Source organism: Stegostoma tigrinum, chromosome 33 (assembly GCF_030684315.1).
Source record: "Stegostoma tigrinum isolate sSteTig4 chromosome 33, sSteTig4.hap1, whole genome shotgun sequence".
Classification (NCBI taxonomy): Eukaryota; Metazoa; Chordata; class Chondrichthyes; order Orectolobiformes; family Stegostomatidae; genus Stegostoma; species Stegostoma tigrinum.
Genome location: NC_081386.1, coordinates 11,207,466 through 11,227,766, shown reverse-complemented (window position 1 = coordinate 11,227,766; position 20,301 = coordinate 11,207,466). Strand labels below are relative to the sequence as shown.

Sequence of the window (20,301 nt, the reverse complement as noted above, 5' to 3'; positions counted from 1 at the left end):
TTCTTGTTTCTGGATTCCCCAGTCATCAGGAATATCCTTCTTATATTAAGCATTAAGAAAGAAGACATTGGAGCTTGTTGTCAGAAAGATATGCTGATAAACATGGACGATTTTAATCTACATAGAGACAGGAAAAAGTAAATAGACAAAGACAGCCTAAAAACAAATCAATCAAATGCTTTAGAGATAGTTTCTTAGAACAGCACAATTTGGAGATAATTAAAAATCAGACTATGTTACACCTGGTGTAATAAGATTGATTTTATTTCAATACCTCACAATCAAGGCAGGTAGAAAGCATAGAATAGATATATTCCAAAAAGGAAGACAAATTTGAAAGGGTGGACATGCTATCTGCAGTTGACTAAATAAGTTAAAGCTAGTACCAAACTTAACGCAGAAGCATTTAACAAGGAAATATGGCTGACAGGTCAATAGATTGGATAATAAATACAACAAACACAAAGAATAATAAAATGAGAAATAAAGAAGGTGAAATCAGTACAAGTGAAAGACATCTGGAAAAAAACTGCTTGTATGAGTTTCTGCAAATATTTTAAAAAGAAATGAGTTAACACTGTGCACAATGTTCAATTAAATGAGTCTGGGGAATTAATAATTGAAAATAAAGGTATGGTAGATGAATTGAACAGGCATTTTGCATCAGCCTGCACTATGGAGGATACAACTAACATCACAGAAATAGCTGCAAATCAGTAGGATAATGTTATGGCTTTAAGAGATTTATTTTATACTTTTCTTCGTTAAGAAAGGTTGAGACAGAGATGTGACGCAGTCTGTTCAAATTCAATAAAGTAAACAACTCGTGAGGCCTTTGCCTTTTTCTAATGTTGGAACAATAGAAGCAGCTTGAATTGGTGCAACTGCAGGAAATGCCACACTTGCCCCACACCTCCTCCCTCACCCCTATCCCAGGCCCCACATTAAGCAGAGGTTCACCTGCACATCTGCCAATGTGGTATACTGCATCCACTGTACCTGGTGTGGCTTCCTCTACGTTGGGGAAACCAAGCGGAGGCTTGGAGACCGCTTTGCAGAACACCTCCGCTCGGTTCGCAACAAACAACTGCACCTCCCAGTCGCAAACCATTTCCACTCCCCCTCCCATTCTTTAGATGACATGTCCATCATGGGCCTCCTGCAGTGCCACAATGATGCCACCCGAAGGTTGCAGGAACAGCAACTCATATTCCGCTTGGGAACCCTGCAGCCCAATGGTATCAATGTGGACTTCACCAGCTTCAAAATCTCCCCTTCCCCCACCGCATCCCAAAACCAGCCCAGTTCGTCCCCTCCCCCCACTGCACCACACAACCAGCCCAGCTCTAGCCCTCCACCCACTGCATCCCAAAACAAGTCCAACCTGTCACTGCCTCCCTAACCTGTTCTTCCTCTCACCCATCCCTTCCTCCCACCCCAAGCCGCACCTCCATCTCCTACCTACTAACCTCATCCCACCTCCTTGACCTGTCCGTCTTCCCTGGACTGACATATTCCCTCCCTACCTCCCCACCTATACTCTCCTCTCCACCTATCTTCTTTTCTCTCCATCTTCGATCCGCCTCCCCCTCTCTCCCTATTTATTCCAGAACCCTCACCCCATCCCCCTCTCTGATGAAGGGTCTAGGCCCGAAACGTCAGCTTTTGTACTCTTGAGATGCTGCTGGGCCTGCTGTGTTCATCCAGCCTCACATTTTATTATCTTGAATTGGTGGGTCATGCTCCTACAGAACCAGAACTTTTAGCGTTAGCTTTTTGCAGTTTCTGGGTCTTGAAGCTGGGTATGGAAGCTTTTTTCCCTCTCTATGGTACAGCTAAAATCTGGGGTTCTCTTCCTGCTGCTGGAATTGCATGTGAGACAAGCTATTTTACTGAATTTGCCTTTGCCAATGGTGCGTTTATGCAATGTTATTGAATTAAAACAGTTAATAAGTACTAGTTAATTTTTATTCTTTTGTTAAGAATTTCAATAGCATTATAGTCAGGCCAATTCTTTTCTTTTGTTTCTATTTTTTCTATACTTAAATGTTTTGCTTAAAGTCAAATAGTTTGGCCAATCGAATTACAACTGGAACACAATGCCTTATACCTACCCTAAAATAAGAAAAAGGTAGGGTCTAGATGATCTTCTTAAAATATTTTTGGAGGTTTGTCTACCCCATAACATCAGAAAATAGAAAAGAAGAAGGAATTCCAGAAAGTTATGATCATAAGAGAAGAGGTGACATGCAAATTGTTGAAGTTATGGCCTGTCAATTCACCAGATTCTGTCAAAATTCATTCTGAGGTCCTGAAAGAAGTGACTAGTGAGATAATTGATGCATTAATTTCCATCTTCTTAAGTTACCTTGATGCAGGAAACATTCCTTTAGATCAGAAAATATTAATGTAACCCCAGTCCGCCAAAAACAGAGGGAGATCAGAAAGAAGGAAATGCAAGCTCATGGGATCAACATTTGTCATCAGAAAATGACTACAAAAGACATTATAACAGGGTACCTAGAAAAATTCAAGGCAATCAGGTGGAGTCAACATGGTTTTGTGAAAGGGAAATTAGGTTGAACCAAATTAAAACAAACTGGGTCAAAATCCTGGAACTCTGCTTCCCCCATCCCAACTCACCAATGTGTTGGTCTACCTTTAGAAAATGTGCCGCAGCAGTTCAAGAAGCATCTCAACACTACCTTCTCAAAGGCAACTAAGGATAGGCAATAAAATGTAGTCCAGCCAGCACTGTCCTAATCTCATGATTTTTTTTTGATAATGAGCTATTTTGAAGGCGGAAAAATGTGTTCCATATCATAGGGAACTCGAGGCTGTCCTATATTTAGATTTACAGAAGTCATTTGAAAGGTGCCTTATTCAAAAGTTATTTTAGAAAATAAGAACTATAAGGTGTAACATGTTGGTATTGATAGAATATTGGCTAATTAATAGGAAGCAGAAAGTATGCATAAATGGGTCATTTCCCAGTTAGTAAGATGTAACAAGTGGTGTGTCATGGGCATTAGTGCTGGCACTGCAACTTATTACTATAAATATAGATGTAAATGACTTGGATGTGGCATCAAAGGAATGTTTGCTAAATTTGCAGATTAGTGGAAGATCAGCATGTAATAGAGTTGTGAACAGAACATAAGGAGGCGAGAGGGCACGAGAGACATAGATAGGCTAATTCAATGGGCAAGATCTGGCAAACAGAGTACTACGAGGACAAATACGGAATTGTCAGTTTTGGTGGGAAGAAATAAAATAGCATATCATCTAAATGGTGAAACATTTACAGAGCTCTTAAATGCAGAGGGATCAGAGTGCGCTCATCCAGAGACTGCAGAATTTAGTGTGCAGATACAGCTAGTAATTAGGAGAGCTATTAAAATATTACTTATTATGAGGGAAACTGACTTCAACTATAGGAAGGATACGCTTCAGCTAGCCAGGAACTTGCAGTGAGATGACACATTTGGAGCACTGTATGTGGAGTTGCTCTCCTTATTTAGGGAAGGATGTAAATGAACTTCAAGCAGTTCAGACTATGCTTTCCAGATCATTACTGGAATCGTTGGGTTGTTTTGTGTGGCAAGGTTGGCAAGCTAGGCTTATGTTCACTTAAATTTCTAAGAGCAGGAAATGCTTTGATTGAAATATATAAGATCATCAGGAAATTGACAGGGCACTTATGGATATTTCCCCTTGTGGGATGTTGAAAAGAACTTTGAGGTCATTATTTTGATATAAGGGGCCACCAATTTGAAAATATTTTGCACACAACGGAGTGAAAAAAAGCTGTTTTCGGACCTCTCTTCAAAGGCAGTGGAGACAGAATCTTTCAAAAGTTTTAAGGTAGAGGTAGACAGCCTCTTTATTGGAAAGGGAGTGAAAAGTTATCATGGGAAAGTAGGAAAGTTGATTCATCAGATCAACCAAGATCTTGTTGAGATCATGGCAGTGCAGGCTCGAGGAGCTGAGTGGCTTACTCATGCTCCTAATTCATATGCTTTTATGGTAAATATTATTGTAACAATTGTACCACACTTGCTGTGAAGTTCATCCACCCAATACATTAACAGGATTGAATTTAAGATGAATTAGTCAATGTCAGTTGAAGTACCAAAGGTACAGATTGCAAACACATTCACAGTCATATCATATCACACACGGTAGCTGACAAACCAAATAAGGGCAGTAATGGTAAAAATTGTTAAACTGATGTTTTACATTCTGCAAATCAGTTATTCCGGAAACATTTGCAGCTTCTGGGCATGTATTACTTGCATAAAGTTATGTCACGTGAGCCATTCCTGCCACCACTGTTTAGGATAGAAATTTTTCTAAGCTTCTATACCTTCAATCATGCAGACATACATTATTTTGAAAGACTAGGCATGGTGAATTTATATCGATAGTGCTGCACGTTAAGCAGGATCACTAATGGATGACCTTGAGGTTCGACCATACAGACTCCAGAAGATCAAGTCTCAGCCCTCTCCTGTGAGTGGTCTGACCCTTCCATTCTCCTTTCACTGTCCTAACCTTTAGCTTCTGATCTTTGACCAAATTATTAAACAGACACCTGCTTCTTTCTTGTGACTTCAGTGTCAGACCTGGAGTGGTGCCGTAAATTTTTTGTGAATACGCTGATGTGCAATGCTGAGAGACACTTGTGTGATTGAAAACACAAGGTTGTAAAGGAATCAGTTATTTTTCAGGAAGCCTGTTTTTTCCGTATGATGACTTTGTGCTTGGTATGTTCTGGCCACGTGATGCTTCAAGATCATTGGTAAAATGGTGGTGCACACATCTCGAAAAAATGTCAGAAGTAAACAAAATTAGATGATTCACAAACAACAATTTTCTTTTACACTCAAAGCTCCATTCTGTATTATACACTACAGTCATCACTTAACACCAAATGATACTTTCTCCAACATCTATTTATTATGGTTAAAATCAGTAAACACATTTTTATTACATACCATTCATAGTATGTGTTTTATTGCATTGATGCATTATTCACAGTGGAAGTAATCAGTTGCACAGCTATGGAGTCTTGCTAGCTTTGTTTTTGTGAATGTAACCCCAGACATAAATATAAACTGAGGTCAAGAGAATTAGAATATTAATCAATGTTGTATTCTGGAATCTAGAATGATTTCCTGGTTATAAGTCCTGAAAAATAAATGCTATCACGTTTGACTTAATTAAATTGCTTATTTCATATAGCAACATATGTTTCTGTTGTGACAAATGAAGGTATTTTTGTTATGATGCAGAGACTAAATAAAACCTGTTGTTCCATAGTTTTCTGAAAGAAAAATAGTCACTTGATTTGAGCCAAAATAAAGTTAATAGATTATACTATTCATGTAATAATGTTGAGAAAATACTTAAGTTGCTAACTCTGAACTGAAAAGTTATAGCTGATCATCTCAATAACATTGCATTTAAGTTACGCAAATATACACCTGAAAGTACAGTACTGTTGCCAGGGCTGATGTGGGGAAATGAAACTGATGCACAGCCAGTGAGAACAGCTGATCTCCAGCAGCAGAAATGAGTCAATAAGGTGCAGTTTGGGATTGACACTGACCTAGGTCTTCCACTTTGCATTGTCCCACCATCTGCCCAAACTTGATCTTTGCCTCAAGTACTTTGCTTCTCAATTAACAGGTCCAGGTGGGCAAGGGTTCCATCGTTTCCCTAACATCATTACTGCAGCCGTGGATGAAGTATTTACATCAAGAATTGATCGGGGCAGTTCTCGGTGTCTTCTGTTATTCTTGTGTAACAGACACAAGTCAACACCATGTAATCTGAGAATCAGCAGACTGACTGGTCATTGCTCAGCGCAAGCATGCACCTTAATCTATCACTTTTGTCTAAGCATATTATCCAATCCGTCTTTATACTGAGTGCTCATTGGTGTGCGTGTGAACAAAAGCAGTGTCTGTGCAGGCCTTGATCAAGAACAAGGGACTGACAGAAGAGGACCCTTTGACACGGTGTTTCCAGCTGCTTAAAGCCCAGCAATTAAAATGTCACCTCCTGAAGAAAAGAAAAAAGGGAGAAAAGCAGCAAAGGGCTTGTGTCCTTATCAATGTCTTGTTTTCATGTCATCACTTTATCCACGAACATTTTATTTTCTGTTTTCTACTTGTTGATGTGGGATCCAAGCTCATCCGTCGCAATGACAATACTTTTTTTTGAAATATGTGCTGAGGGTGATTAAAAATGAATTGTGTGAGGTTTACATGGACAGCAAAAACAAACTGAACTTGTGCATGACTTAGACAAAAAAGAATTACAAACTAAAAATATGACCGGCTGCAGAGCTCAGAGCCAATAAGTACGGACATGTGCGTGTCTGTTAAGTCATAAGCATTTAGGTAGTAAAGGAGCATAACATACATCAATGATACCTTTGATCAGTGTAAGAACTGCACAAATGGAAGTTGTGTCAGATATGGTTATCATCAAGCTTCATTCGATTCCTGGAACTCAAATAATTTCAAGCATTCAGCAACATTTTCCTGCATTTAGATTCAAAGCAATTTCAGGACAGAAATAAAAGTGCTTTTTCTTTCAATTTTAGATAAATATCTTTGGGGTTAGTACTGTTTACAGATACACTGGTATTTTTATTGTTTCTTTGAAGAAAAATTGCCGATATGGAGAATCAAATTCTTTTAATGTTGTATTTTAAAGCCAGTGGACACTTCACAATGACCACCCACAAACCAGCTACAATTGAAGAGGTATTTTGCTTACTCTAAACAGAAAGGACAGAAAAGTAGTGCTGCATTACCCTACATATACTGGATTGAAATAATGTGCAAGGGTACAGGGAAACTGCAGGAAATTGGGAGGAGGTAACAATGCTCACTTGAGCCAGTTCAAAGACGATGAGCTTTCTCCTGTGTTGAAACACTTTTGTGATTCTGTTATATACTGAAGGAATTTCTGGTTTTCAGCTGATGCAGCAACATATAATGCCACGGGAATCCATTTATGTCGCTTGTCAGAGCAACTGACACACTATAACCAAGGGGTTAGAGGAGTGTGCAATCTTGGGCCTCCTGTATCAACGAGAAGCAACCATTTGCAATGCATTTACCAAAGTCTGCCCCAAGAAGCAACTTGACAGTTGAGGGAATAAGTGCCCCCAGTGGAGGTTATGGGGTGGAGGGTAAGCTTTCATTGTCAGCAATCGGCAATTTCAATATGAAGTCAAGATATGGCAGAAGGATAACGTATCAGATTTGGGACCATTTCTTCACAGTTTTACATTGAGTTAGGTGACTTAAGGCAGTGCCAGTAAGGTCTCAAAGCAGTCTGTTGCAAAATTTTGTCAACACACTGCATCCCAGGAAAATTAGACCCTTCAGCCTTTTCTCCCCACCCAAAAATGGACATAATATAAGTTGCTTTTTAAAAACATAGATGTGTGAATGTTTTTCAAGAGGTCTAATCTATCTTACATTTTTGAAAAACATCAAGGGAGTTCTCTTTGCTCTCCTGACAGATCTCACTGCCAACGCATGAAACTACATTACCTTGTCACATTCCCTCATTACTGTTTGTGAGACATTTTGTGTGCAAATTGGCTGCCGATTTTCTTTATATTACACTAGCAACTGCACTTGTTTTTAAAAAATAATGACTTGGTTGGCCGTAAATTACTTTGGAATATCCTTAGTTTGTTAAGGGTGTTGTGTAAATGTTATTCCTTTTCATTTAAAGGCTTTATTTCATACTAATAAAACTAAATCCTCCTTCCAGTTTTCTAAAAACAGTGTAGTGAAGTGTATGTGCCATTACTGTTAATTAATTCAAGACCTCGATTCCAACACAAAGAATGAAATTGGCCATCATCCTTACTCATGGCCTTACAAAGGTATGCAACTGTGTAGTTGTGCCAGTGTTCTGTTTTTTGAAAATGCTGCCATCCAGAATGCAGGAAAATTCAATGATTTGGCTGAGTTAGTACAATTTTGGAGTTACTGTTTTGTGTTGTTCAGACAGAAAATACTTCTTGGAAGCTCCCTTTGCCTTCTGCTGACAGTGATGAGCTAAGTATTTTGTACTTATGGTTGGAGTTGAGCAGTTGTTGGGGGTGGGGGGAGGCGGTGGCGTGCAGGGTTGTGATCATTACAGCACAACTCATTTGTTTTCAGGATGTGAAATATACATTGGTGGAAGAACTTCTAGGAACCACATCCAAAATGTCAGATGGAATTTCATGGACCTGCCCAAAGAATTTAGAAGTACAAGAGGGACAACTTAATTGGTCAGGGAGTAAAATATCAAATCCCCAACAGCAGGTTAAACTCTTGGTATGATGGTCAGACAAACTTTCCCGTACTTTGAGAAAGTCTTTTGTTTTCATTAATGTCATGAATTCTCATTGCAACCCTAATGGACCGGAATTATGCAAAATGCATAATTTTGACAACAGAAGTGAGTTGCATGCTGGAAGTCACCAAAGAATAGATATATTTGTTATAATGTGGAATCAGAAAACTATTGCATCTGAAAATTGGTGCCATGCTTTCTTCCATTCCCCGCCAGCTGTCAGGTTCATTAACTTCCTAGGCAGAGGGGCACAGTTTAATTTAACTTCTGAATTGGTTAGCGCCTACACCTTGCTTACATAATAGTATAATCAGTGCCTCACTAGTGCTTGAATTCTTTTGAAATGCTTCATCATAATAAGACTCAATATAAAATGCTAGTGTTATCATTTCCTTACTCCATTTTGTATGATTTTGTCAGTGGCTACTCTGATTAAGTGGAGTGAGTTTCAACTGTCTTTTGTCATCTTTTGTCAAAATCATGGGTTCTTCTAATTAGCTTTGTGCTCCAGCATCAGTGCTGGTGACAGGATGGAATAATATGCCATCAATTTAAAATGGTGGTGGTGTGGTACGGTTAGCTTAAGGAGTCCAAGTTACAATGGTAACATGTAATTTCACACACAATTTGGAAGTATGATATTAATGGTAGGTTGCAAGATTCTTTTCATCACGTGGTTGAGCAGGAATTGTTCCTGCTGTTATAGGCCCCCCCATTGGTGTGTTGTGGAAGGATTGGTCCTCAACCTGATTGACCACATGTGACTGCACCTTCAGTGGCCATCAAGTCCGGTTGTGGGCTTCTGGTTTAGGCAGGTTGCTATCTGTTGGACCACAACATCTCCTTGTGAATGTACAAATGAAAAATTGACAACCACATGATTGTTTCTTAGACACCACAGCGGCATTAAAGGATTAATTAATCATGGCAAGATAAAGCATAGATCTCTTATGAAGAAAATATGAACAAAAGATTATTGCACAGGTAGATTTATTTTTGAAGATTCTAAGCCCATTCAAAGGTTTTTACAAATACACATATACATCATGTTATTGATTTTGTTGTTTCTGATTACTCTATAAGTGCTTGTTAAAATTTTGCTGGAATTAAAATTTCACTGGAATTCTGAAACACTGCACAAAATGAAACTGAAATCTAAAATTATAAGGCAACACACTAGGGTCCATTTAGAAGCCTTACTTTCTCCCAGATAACTTTGAACAAATGGTCATTGAAGTTGTTTGTTGTAACTAAATGCGAATTAGATTTCCAGAAAAACATTGTACCACGTAAGGAAGTGCATTTATTCATTGAGTCATTAGATGGACTTTTACTGTTTGGGACTTTTTCTTTATTCTTGAGTGAATCACATATTAATACAACATTTTAATATTTTATTGAATGAATCAAACTTCCATTTTGAAAGCTTCATATCTGATCAGCAACAGAAACTAATTATTAATGTGTTTACAGTTAAACTCTTTGAAGTGATCTCGGGATATTTGAATACATTAGTCAATAAAATGTGCAGCAAGAAAGAAGGAAAGTATTTTCGGTCTTCCATTTTTATTTATATTAAAAAATCCTTTTGCATGCACTTGCATCCTACAAAAGTCTCTGACTTTGTCCTTTTCAAATGTCCTCATCAACTATGAAAAATTCTATACAAAAATGCCAAAGAACTGTGGATGTTGTAAATCAGTAAGCAAACAGAAATCACTGCGAAAGCTCGGCAGGCCTGGGCACATCTGTAGAAAGAATACAGAGTTAATGTTTCGGGTCCAGTGACCTTAAATTATATGTAAATTTGTCACAATTAAATTACAACTTCCCAACTGATATAGCACTCTGGAGTCTCAATTTTGTGTGCTTCCTGGTTCTTCAGTCTGTGCTGCAGAAAGGTCAGAAATCATATGACAACAGGTTATAGTCCAACAGGTTTATTTGAAAACACAAGCTTTCAGAGTCTTGCTGTTTCTTCAGGTTTAAATGAGAGAAGTTGCATCAGACACAGAGTTTATAAGTTAAAGCTCAAAGGGTTACACAACCGATGGGGATGTATGAAACAAACCTAAGAAGCTTTTAAATCTGTAATCAGTTACAAGGTTTTAATGATTAATATGTATATATAAATTCCCAAATTTCTTTCAAGTCACAGCCCTGAGAGAAGTAAAATTGTTATCAGTGTAAAGAAGAGATGACATTTTAGGTCAGACAATGCATGTGAGATATGATGCCTTGTTTAGAATCTATTTGTGTTTTGGTTTTGAGTCAGACTGGTTTTATTGCTGAAATAGGAATTTATCAAATGCCACATTGACTGACTGTCTATAAATTGTGAGCATTTTGAAACAGTATGCATCTGCAAATACAAATTCACCCTATATATTTACATTTATGTGCGTGCGTGTGTGTGTGTGTGTGTGTGTGTGTGTGTGTGTGTGCGCGCGCGCGCGCGCGCGTGCATGTATGTACTTGTGGGGTGGGAGAGAGACAGTGTAATCTTTGCTGTTTTACTTACAAATTCTGTGTCAGATGCGACCTCTCTCACTAACATCCTAAGAAAGAGCAAGGCTCAGAAAGCTTGAGTTTTCAAATAAACCTGTTGGATTACAAACTAGCATTGTGTGATTTATGATCTTGTCCACACCAGTCCAATACTGGCATCACTACACCATGTATAACAGGAAACTATTGTATTGTAACCAACTCGACTTCTCCGATGCAAAGTTAGTCTAAGCTTTGGAAATATTTATATATAACAAAACCAAAACTATCCATAAAAGTAAATACACAATGTATGTCTTTCAAATGGATATTGAGTTGTACCCGAATGCCTAATCCCATTATTCATGCTCTCTAACACCACTTTATCTGTTATTCATTTTCACTCTAAATCTGCAATGTGATAGGAGATGGAGTATTTTAACTGCCACATAAAGTAAAAATTTAATTGTTCCCCAAAAATGTAAATATATAAAAACTGTAGGTTATTTGAAACAAAATTCCCTTGTTCACAATGGTAAAAATTTCACTGGAAAGAGCGTGACACAAATTCCAAACTAACTTATAGAAGGCATCCCTCTTCATTAGGGTGAATTTGGTGAGATCGGGGGAAGGAGATTTATTCCTTGGGAGCCAGGGTTTCCTGGCATTCTTCATGGAGCTTTAACTTTACAGAACTCGGAGTCATTAATAACCCTTTCTAGGTTTGGTGGATTTCGAATTCAGCTAAGATCATTGGAAATTGACATCTGTGAGCATGTTTGCATTTTATTACCCTCAAAATCATGCACATGGATACACACAAGTTGATGTTGTAGTCATGAATGTGCACTTGTTTTTAAAACATCACTTATGAAGTATACAAACAGTTAAATACGTGCTGGATAGATACATATGAAGTGAATAGCACTGTGGCACACTTGTTACTGTTACTGTCTCACAGTGTCAGGGACCCAAGATCGATTCCTCAAGCAGCTGTCTGTGTGGAGTATGCACATTCTACATGAGTTTTCTCTGGGTGCTCTGGTTTCCACCCACAGCCCAAAGAAGTGCAGGTTAGGCTGATTGATCATGCTCAATTGCCCATAGTATCTAGGGTTGTGCAGGTTAGGTGGAGTTGGCCATGGGAAATGCAGTGTTACAGAGATAGTGTAGGGGTTGGGTCTGGGTCATATGCCCTTCAAGTGTCAGTGTAGACTTGATGGGCTAAACAGCCTGCTTCCACATTGTAGGGACTATGATTCTTTTGTGTTCTAAAATCGGCAGTGAGAATTTACCTTCTATGTTGCAGCAGATTGCCTAAGTTCTCATAAGGACTTAGAAGCAAATGCAATTTGCTAGTCACCCTTTAAGGAACATGCTCTGAGGTTGTTCTGCACAGCATTCATTTTCAATGTGGTAATTTGGAGGAATCATAATATTGAAGAACACTCTTTCTGGAAGACAGACATTTTTTGACTGCTTGAAAGATGTACTGGTGATCATCCTGTCAAATATACGATATAGCTTTGAAGTGTAAATCTCAAGGAAGGTATGCTTTGTTTGCAAGATTTAGAATATATGGGGAAAGAAAGTTGAAGAAATGTAGGCTGCTTTTGACTTCTGACGTAGGAATCTTTTATATCTTTTCCATTTTGGTTGGATGCTACATAATAACAGTTGAAAAGTAGATTGATCTGAAGACGTTGATTTGGTTCATGTTTATTTGACATAATTTGCTGTGATAAGTATGCTTGATCTTTTTGCTGAATGCATGAAAATTTGTATCATGCTCATGGCTAGCTTCCCCAAGAACAGCAATGTCATCTGTGATAGAGAGAACATTGGTTAGATTCTCCCTCAGAGCAAAGGCAACATATTGCAGACATGGGAAATCTGAAGCAAACACAGGCAATGCTGAAAAATTCTAACAAGTTGGGCAACATCTTTGCAGAGAAAATCAGAGTTAACATTTCAAGTCTGGATTAACGTTTTTTCAAAAATGAAGTTTCCATCTAGAAGGTAGCCTGATTGACAGATTTGGCTCTCTGTCACAAACAGACCACTGTGGAGTAGACCACAGGCTAGAAATAGATATTGCACCTGCAGCTGGTAAATTAGGAGTGTGTGAGATATATAACCGATCTTGATGAGATGAGATGATTCTCAACATTGCTGAGGTGGTGGAGTGGAAAGGGAGAACCTGAACTGTGATGCTGTTGTGGATCATGAGAAGGTGTTGGAGCCAAAGATGGGTGGCAGATTTTGGTGTGGGTCTAAGAGTAGAGGCTCCCAGACCGATGGCAGATGCTGATTAGCGATCTGCGGGTGACTTGATTTCCAAAGAGCGTGGACTCTGATGGTGAGTGGGAAAGAAACTAAATTTAACGGGCTTGGAGAGGGACCTTCTTATCTTGGCCTACAAGCAGTAATTACCTTGTCAAGGAAACTATTCTGACCTTCCCCTAACTTGTCATTTGCGAAACAACTGGTCACAGGACACTCCCTGAACATCTCCTGCAAACAGCTGAAATGCCCGACCTCCATCTTCCTTCATGCCAAGTATGACGAAAGTTAATGAAGGTATTTGGCATCACCGTAATACTTACCAAACCTCTTCTTAAGGGGGAGTTTGTTGTCCTTCCCATCTCTGAAAACTGTAAGTACATGCTTTGGAGATGTGTTTGGTGTTCAGCTTTGAGATTATTAAAATATTAAATCCTCACCAACTCGGCCATTTCAGTGAACAACTGGAGAGTTCCTATGTTTCCTTGGAGAATGTTGAAAACAAATTAGATAGATTTCTATCAGCAAGTAAAACTTTAAAATACTACAGATGCATAATATGGCATGTGAGTGTTATTTGCTTGAGGTGGGAACAGATGACTTTGAACCTATGGTTCTCAAAACCTACCACCATTAAAATTTCCTCATGTCTTATCTGGGTTTGTTATTGTCCGATTGATAGAAGCTGGTATTTTACAAAAATTGTTTGTTTGGGATTGGAACGTGCATGTCACTGGCCAGGCCAGCACTATTTGCCTTTCCCTAATGGCTCGGAGGGCAGTTTGGAATCAACCACATTGCTGTGGGTCTGGAGTTACCCATATGCTAGATGAGAACTGCAGACTTTCTTCCCTAAATAACATTCAAGAAACAAATAGTTGTTCTAAATTGACAGTGATTACATATTTACCAGTAGATTAGTGTTTTAGGTCCAGATTATTTTCAGCAAATTCATATCTCACCAAGGTAGGATTTGAACTCACATCCCCAGACAATTAGCGCAGTGAAATGACCACTCCTCCATCTCCTTCCCAAACATGATTAACCAACACCTCTATTAACTTACCAGGGTAAGAAAGCATGAACCATTTTATTTACCAATTTCTGTTTTCTGTATAAGCTTCTTGTGTCCAATTACAACAGACAAGATTAAATTTTGGTGCCCAGAAATACTAACAAATTACAACACCACAGTTAGGATAAAAACCACTTGCAAGTAGGAATGAAAACCACCAATCACTGGTGTATAACATGTCTTTTGTGCTTATTAACTGGTACTAGGCCTCCTACAAAGTGATTGCCACTGATTACAGCACGAAAGATGCCTGAGTTACTATTGAATACTTCAGAGGACCATGTTGTGGAGCAAAAACAGCCCTGGGCATTGAGGGGCCTATTGGCAAACTATATTATCTTGGCATGGGTTCAGGCAGTCGATTCCAAAGAACACAGAGTTCTCTTGAGGTCCTGGGCCAATATCCGAGCTGAAACCAACTTGACGAAGGGCAAACAATAGATCAGCCATTCATTTGCCAGTCGTGGCAACCAATGATCACAAGTAGGCGGTATACTTGCTGACTTAATAACTGTGGTGGAACCTCATCTATTATAAATAAAGAAAAGCCTTAAAGATGCGATTGCATTATATGTATCAAGCTTATTTCTTTTATATTAACACATTTAACCTAGCATTCACTCATGCCTTAGTTCCTGGTTGTATCATAAAATCTTGCATTTATAAATCACTTTATATTTCCACTGGATGTCCCAAAGTATTTTAAAGCTGATGAGATGCTTTTGTATGCATAGTTGTTGTTAGATAAAGAAATTATATGTATAAAATAAATATCCTTGTCCTCCTCTTTTCAATGAACATTATGTCCTTGTTAATGACCAAGATTTGGCACAACAGACAGAAACAATAAATTCACAATAACACTATCAGGATACACACATCTAAATAGTGCTTCATTACTTTATTACATGTAGAAAACTAACATAAGACAACAAACTTTAACATCTGGTGGATTGTAATTAGTAACTAAGAGAGAGAAAATTATGAGAAAGGCAGCAGAGTATAGCAGAACTGATCAAACCAATTTTGATTCTTGGTTAGATATTAAGAATGTGGAACTGGACAGTAGATTTTTAAGTGTGAAGTCAGGAGGTGAGGGATAGAAGAGGTCAAGGGGGGTAATTGTCCAGAATCTATCCACTGACAAGTTTCACTGATGTTACATGGTCATGATGATGTCCTATCAGATTAAAGGAAAGCATCTTGCTGATCAGTTGACGGAAAGAAGGATTCCATGGAATTCCCATTGGATCAGCCACTCCCATTCATATCACAGCTGGTGACCAAGAATATTCTCTAAAACAACTCACAACAACAACTTGTATTTATATAACATGAGCTGGAGAACAGCAGAAACTGGCAAAAGTAACCATTTATGCTATTTCTACCACCAAATATACAGCTTTGTTCCAAATTTAATGCTGACTTGCCCCACTGACCTTGGACTTTGTGAGATCTTGTATTCATGAAAGAGCAAGTAAACAAGTACAAGTGTTTCTTGTTTTTATGTTTTATCTGGTTCTAGTCTGAGTTCTTTGTGTTTTGATACAAACTAAAGCCAGGCATCTAGGTAACGAACAAAACCTTTTGTATTAATAAAAAACAAACACAAAGAATGCGAGAGAATCTCAAAATGTCTGGCGTCATCTGTGCAGAGAGTAACAGAGTTATCATTTCAAGTCTAAGGTGATTCTTACCCAGAACAAATTACATCTCTAGTTCACCTGGGCCATCTCCAACACATCCTTCACCTTCCTGGACCTCTCAATCTCCATCTCAGGTAACCAGCTAGAAACTGATGTCCATTTCAAGCCCACTGACTCCCACAGCTACCTAGAATATACCTCCTCCCACCCTCCCTCCTGCAAAAATTCCATCCCCTAGTCCCAATTCCTCTGCCTCCGCTGCATCTGCTCCCAGGATGAGGCATTTCACTCCCACACATCCCAGATGTCCAAGTTCTTCAACGACCGCAACTTTCCCCCGGCAGTGGTCAAGAACGCCCTTGACCGCGTCTCCCACATTTCCCGCAACACATCCCTCACACCCAACCGCCACCACAACCGCCCCCAGAGGATCCCCCTCGTTCTCACATACCACCTTACCAACCTCCGGATACAACATATCATCCTCCGACACTTCCGCCAAATACAATCCGACCCCACCACCCAAGCCATTTTTCCATCTCCACCTTTGTCTGCCTTCCAGAGAGACCACTCTCTTCACAACTCCCTTGTCCGCTCCACACTCCCCTCCAACCCCACCACACCCGGCACTTTCCCCTGCAACCGCAGGAAGTGCTACACTTGCCCCCACACCTCCTCCCTCACCCCCATCCCAGGCCCCAAGATGACCTTCCATATCAAGCAGATGTTCACCTGCACATCTGCCAATGTGGTATATTGTATCCATTGCACCCAGTGTGGCTTCCTCTACATTGGGGAAACCAACGGAGGCTTGGGGACTGCATCGCACAGCACCTCTGCTCGGTTCGCAACAAACAATTGCATCTCCCAGTCGCGAACCATTTCAACGCCCCCTCCCATTCCTCAGATGACATGTCCATCATGGGCCTCCTGCAGTGCCACAATGATGCCACCCGAATGTTGCAGGAACAGCAACTCGTATTCCGCTTGGGAACCCTGTAGCCCAATGGTATCAATGTGGACTTCACAAGCTTCAAAATCCCCCCTTCCCCCACTGCATCCTAAAACCAGCCCAGTTCTTCCCCTCCCCCCACTGCATCCCAAAACCAGCCCAGCTCGTCCCCTCCCCCCACTGCATCCCAAAACCAGCCCAGCCTGTCTCTGATAATAAAATGTGAGGCTGGACCTCACATTTTATTATCTTGGAATTCTCCAGCATCTGCAGTTCCCATTATCTCTGATACTATTTTAACCAGCCTGTCTCTGCTTCCCTAACCTGTTCTTCCTCTCACCCATCCCTTCCTCCCACCTCAAGCCACACCTCCATTTCCTACCAACCACCTCATCCTGCCTCCTTGACCTGTCCATCTTCCCTACTGACCTATCCCCACCCTACCTCGTCACCTATACTCTCCTCTCCAGCTATCTTGTTTTCTCTCTATCTTCGGTCCACCTCCCCCTCTCTCCCTATTTATTCCAGTTCCCTCTCCCCATCCCCCTCTCTGATGAAGGGTCTACGCCCGAAACGTCAGCTTTTGTGTTCCTGAGATGCTGCTTGGCCTGCTGTGTTCATCCAGCTCCACACTTTGTTATCTTGGACTCTCCAGCATCTGCAGTACCCAATATCACATTGTCAGAATGCACGTGATGGTAAGACTCCAGAGTAACAGAGTCCTTGAACTACAGGATCCAAAGTCTTAAGTTGAATACTGACACATGATCACAGCAACATCACAGCTGACCTCAGAGGGTTACCTACATATTTAATAATCCCTACCTGTATGCTTCAGTTTTTTCCTTTTCTCTACTTTTATTCATAGGGTTCATTCAGTCCACGCCACAGTTTTCCTGTCTTTGCTTCTTCCTCACCTCCACACTCCAATATACCTCCAAACAAGGGCCTGTGCTACAGTATCACTAATCGCTATTCTTATCGCTGTACAGATAAGTTGAAATTTTCCATTCCGTAAGCTCATTAACAGTGGCTGGCTTTGGAGTATATTACTCAACAGGATGAGGATGTCACTGGCCAAACCAGCACTCATTGCCAATGCAGAGAGTAGTTAAGAGTCAACCGCATTGCTGTAGGTCTGGAGTCACATGTTATCTAGACCAGGTAAGGATGGCAGTTTCCTTCCCAAAAGGGCATTGGTGAACTGGATGGGTTTTTCCTGACAATTGACAATCATTAGACTCGTAATTCCAGATTTTTACTGAATTCCAATTCCATCATCTGCTGTGGTGTACCTGGATCTCCAGAATATTACCTGGATTAACTGCCCAGCAATAAGAACACCACTTTCAAATGATTGTTTTCTCAGTTTTAGCTGAAATTGAAGGACGAAATAAGCTATCAACAGACGTGAATCTTATGAATAGGAAAGTGGATTTACTGAACACTTTAACTTATGTGAAACAAATTCATAGCTAATTTTATGCTGGCCTAGAAATGGTATTAGCTGGAGAAAATTAGACTGCAACTCCCTTTAGCTTAACTTGTTTTGATTGATTACAGAAATACAGCTTCCATTGTCTACATGGTTGTGTTTTGAGAATAAAGGGGACTCAGTTGCCCAGATTTTCTTTACATTTCATAATATATAAACAAACTTTTGCCAGTCTTTTTTCAGACTACTGAGATCAAATAGTAAGCAATAAAATGTACTAGAAAATAAATGATTAGAACAATATATCAAATTAAATAAATGAATGTCAATGTCTCAAAATTAAAGGCACCATCTGGCATTTCAATTCTTCCCTGCAGATAGGACAGAGTTTGAGAAATGTCAGACAGGAAATGTGCAACAGGTCTGACACCTTAGTAATTAATTCTCTTAAATTGCAAGTAAATTTATCCTCACTCTGAGTTACTGTCTGAAACCAAGAGAGAAACATAACTTCACCCAGTTTCAAACAGAAAGGAAACCTAAAGTGTGAACCTAATTTAATATGATCATCAGTTAAATTAAATAGTATCAAAGAGAATAATTTGAAAAAAAAGTCTCTATTGAGTAGCTTCACAGTAGAAGAAACATTGTACAGCTTATAACAGCTGAGACAGTCATTGAATTATAAAGTATTATGCCCGATTGTTGAAACATGTTGCAATAAATATAATTGAAAATCTACCCATAAAGCAAGAAACGCAATCAGATTAACAGAAACATTTTATATAATTGAGGAGGAATTATAATGCATGAACTCAAGGGAAGGGAGAGTAAATATACATTTTAAAAAGTTTGACAATTCACTTTGAGCCCAAGAATTTAATTGTGCACTTCTGTATGGGTTGTTATGTTGATGTATTAGTTTGTTGTAGATTGATGTGCTAAAACATCATGTGAAAAAGAATTGAAGCATAGGAAACAAACAAATGAGACTCATTCCCTGACATGATCAAACATGGAATATGTATTAGCTTGTGTGACGCTACTGGGCATGTTAAACAAAGTCTCAATGCAGAGGCTAATACTGCCAGTGTAGAAGTGAGAGAGTGCTGCATTGTTGGATATGATGTCGTGCAGTGACATACTGGAGTAAGAAAAATCTTCCTTCTTTGTTGAATATTGTTAGCACACAACACATGACCACTATCATGACAAGGGCAGGCAAGGGCAGCAGGTACAGGGAAATACCTGCATGCTCTCCTCCAAGCCATTGTCACCATTCTGATCTAGGAGTTTATAACCAATGTTTTTGGGTTACTGGATCAAAGCACTTGAATTGCTTCCCTAGCAATATCGTAGGTGTACCAGTATCAAATAGACAATGCAGTTTAAGAAGGTATTTCATCACCATCATCTTAAAGACAAGTCAGTTGAACAATAAATTCTGGGCTAGTGAGCTTGCTCACTAGCCATGAATGAAGTTTTAAAACTTACTTTGCAGAAGAACTGGAGGGCTCTCGCAGAGTCGTATTCAACAATTACTTCACTGCCAATGCCAGAAAGAGATGACTGGGTCATTTATTTCATTTCTGTTTGTGGGAGTTAGCTGAGTGCAAATTAGTCATTGCAATTCCTCTCTATACAAGTAACTTCATTTTAAATGCATTTCATTAACTGTAAAATATTTGGAGATTTTCTGAGGCTGTAAAAAAAGACAATATAAATGCAAGCTCTTTTTATCTAAAATGTGATTGACAGTGGCGAGATAAAAACATAGGCATTTTGCAATGGCTAAACTATTACACAACTGCCCTTGAAGGAAAAACCAATCTCATTTTCCAATGTCAGACAATTGCTGACCTTCACAAATCATGGTTGGAAATTGAGCTCAAACACCAGGCCAAGACTTTACAGGAAGTAGACATACATCAGTAGCTTTAAGGCCACAGTCATTTGGCTCGGGAAAATGGGAAAAAAAAATCCACAATTAAAAAGAACAGATTCCAACTACTAAAGTAAAATGTAATGTTAGGGGAATTTTTATGCTATA

General features: G+C 39.4%; 1 long non-coding RNA gene across 1 annotated transcript; it reads right to left on the bottom strand.

The window, feature by feature from the left end:
- Positions 1–10,011: 10,011 nt before the first annotated feature.
- On the bottom strand, positions 10,012–19,800 carry LOC125467171 (uncharacterized). The gene is made up of 3 exons (XR_007250585.2): positions 19,746–19,800; positions 13,467–13,627; positions 10,012–10,121 (listed from the first exon to the last, which is right to left on the bottom strand). It is a non-coding gene; the product is annotated as an uncharacterized LOC125467171 (long non-coding RNA).
- Between the last annotated feature and the right edge of the window lie 501 nt (positions 19,801–20,301).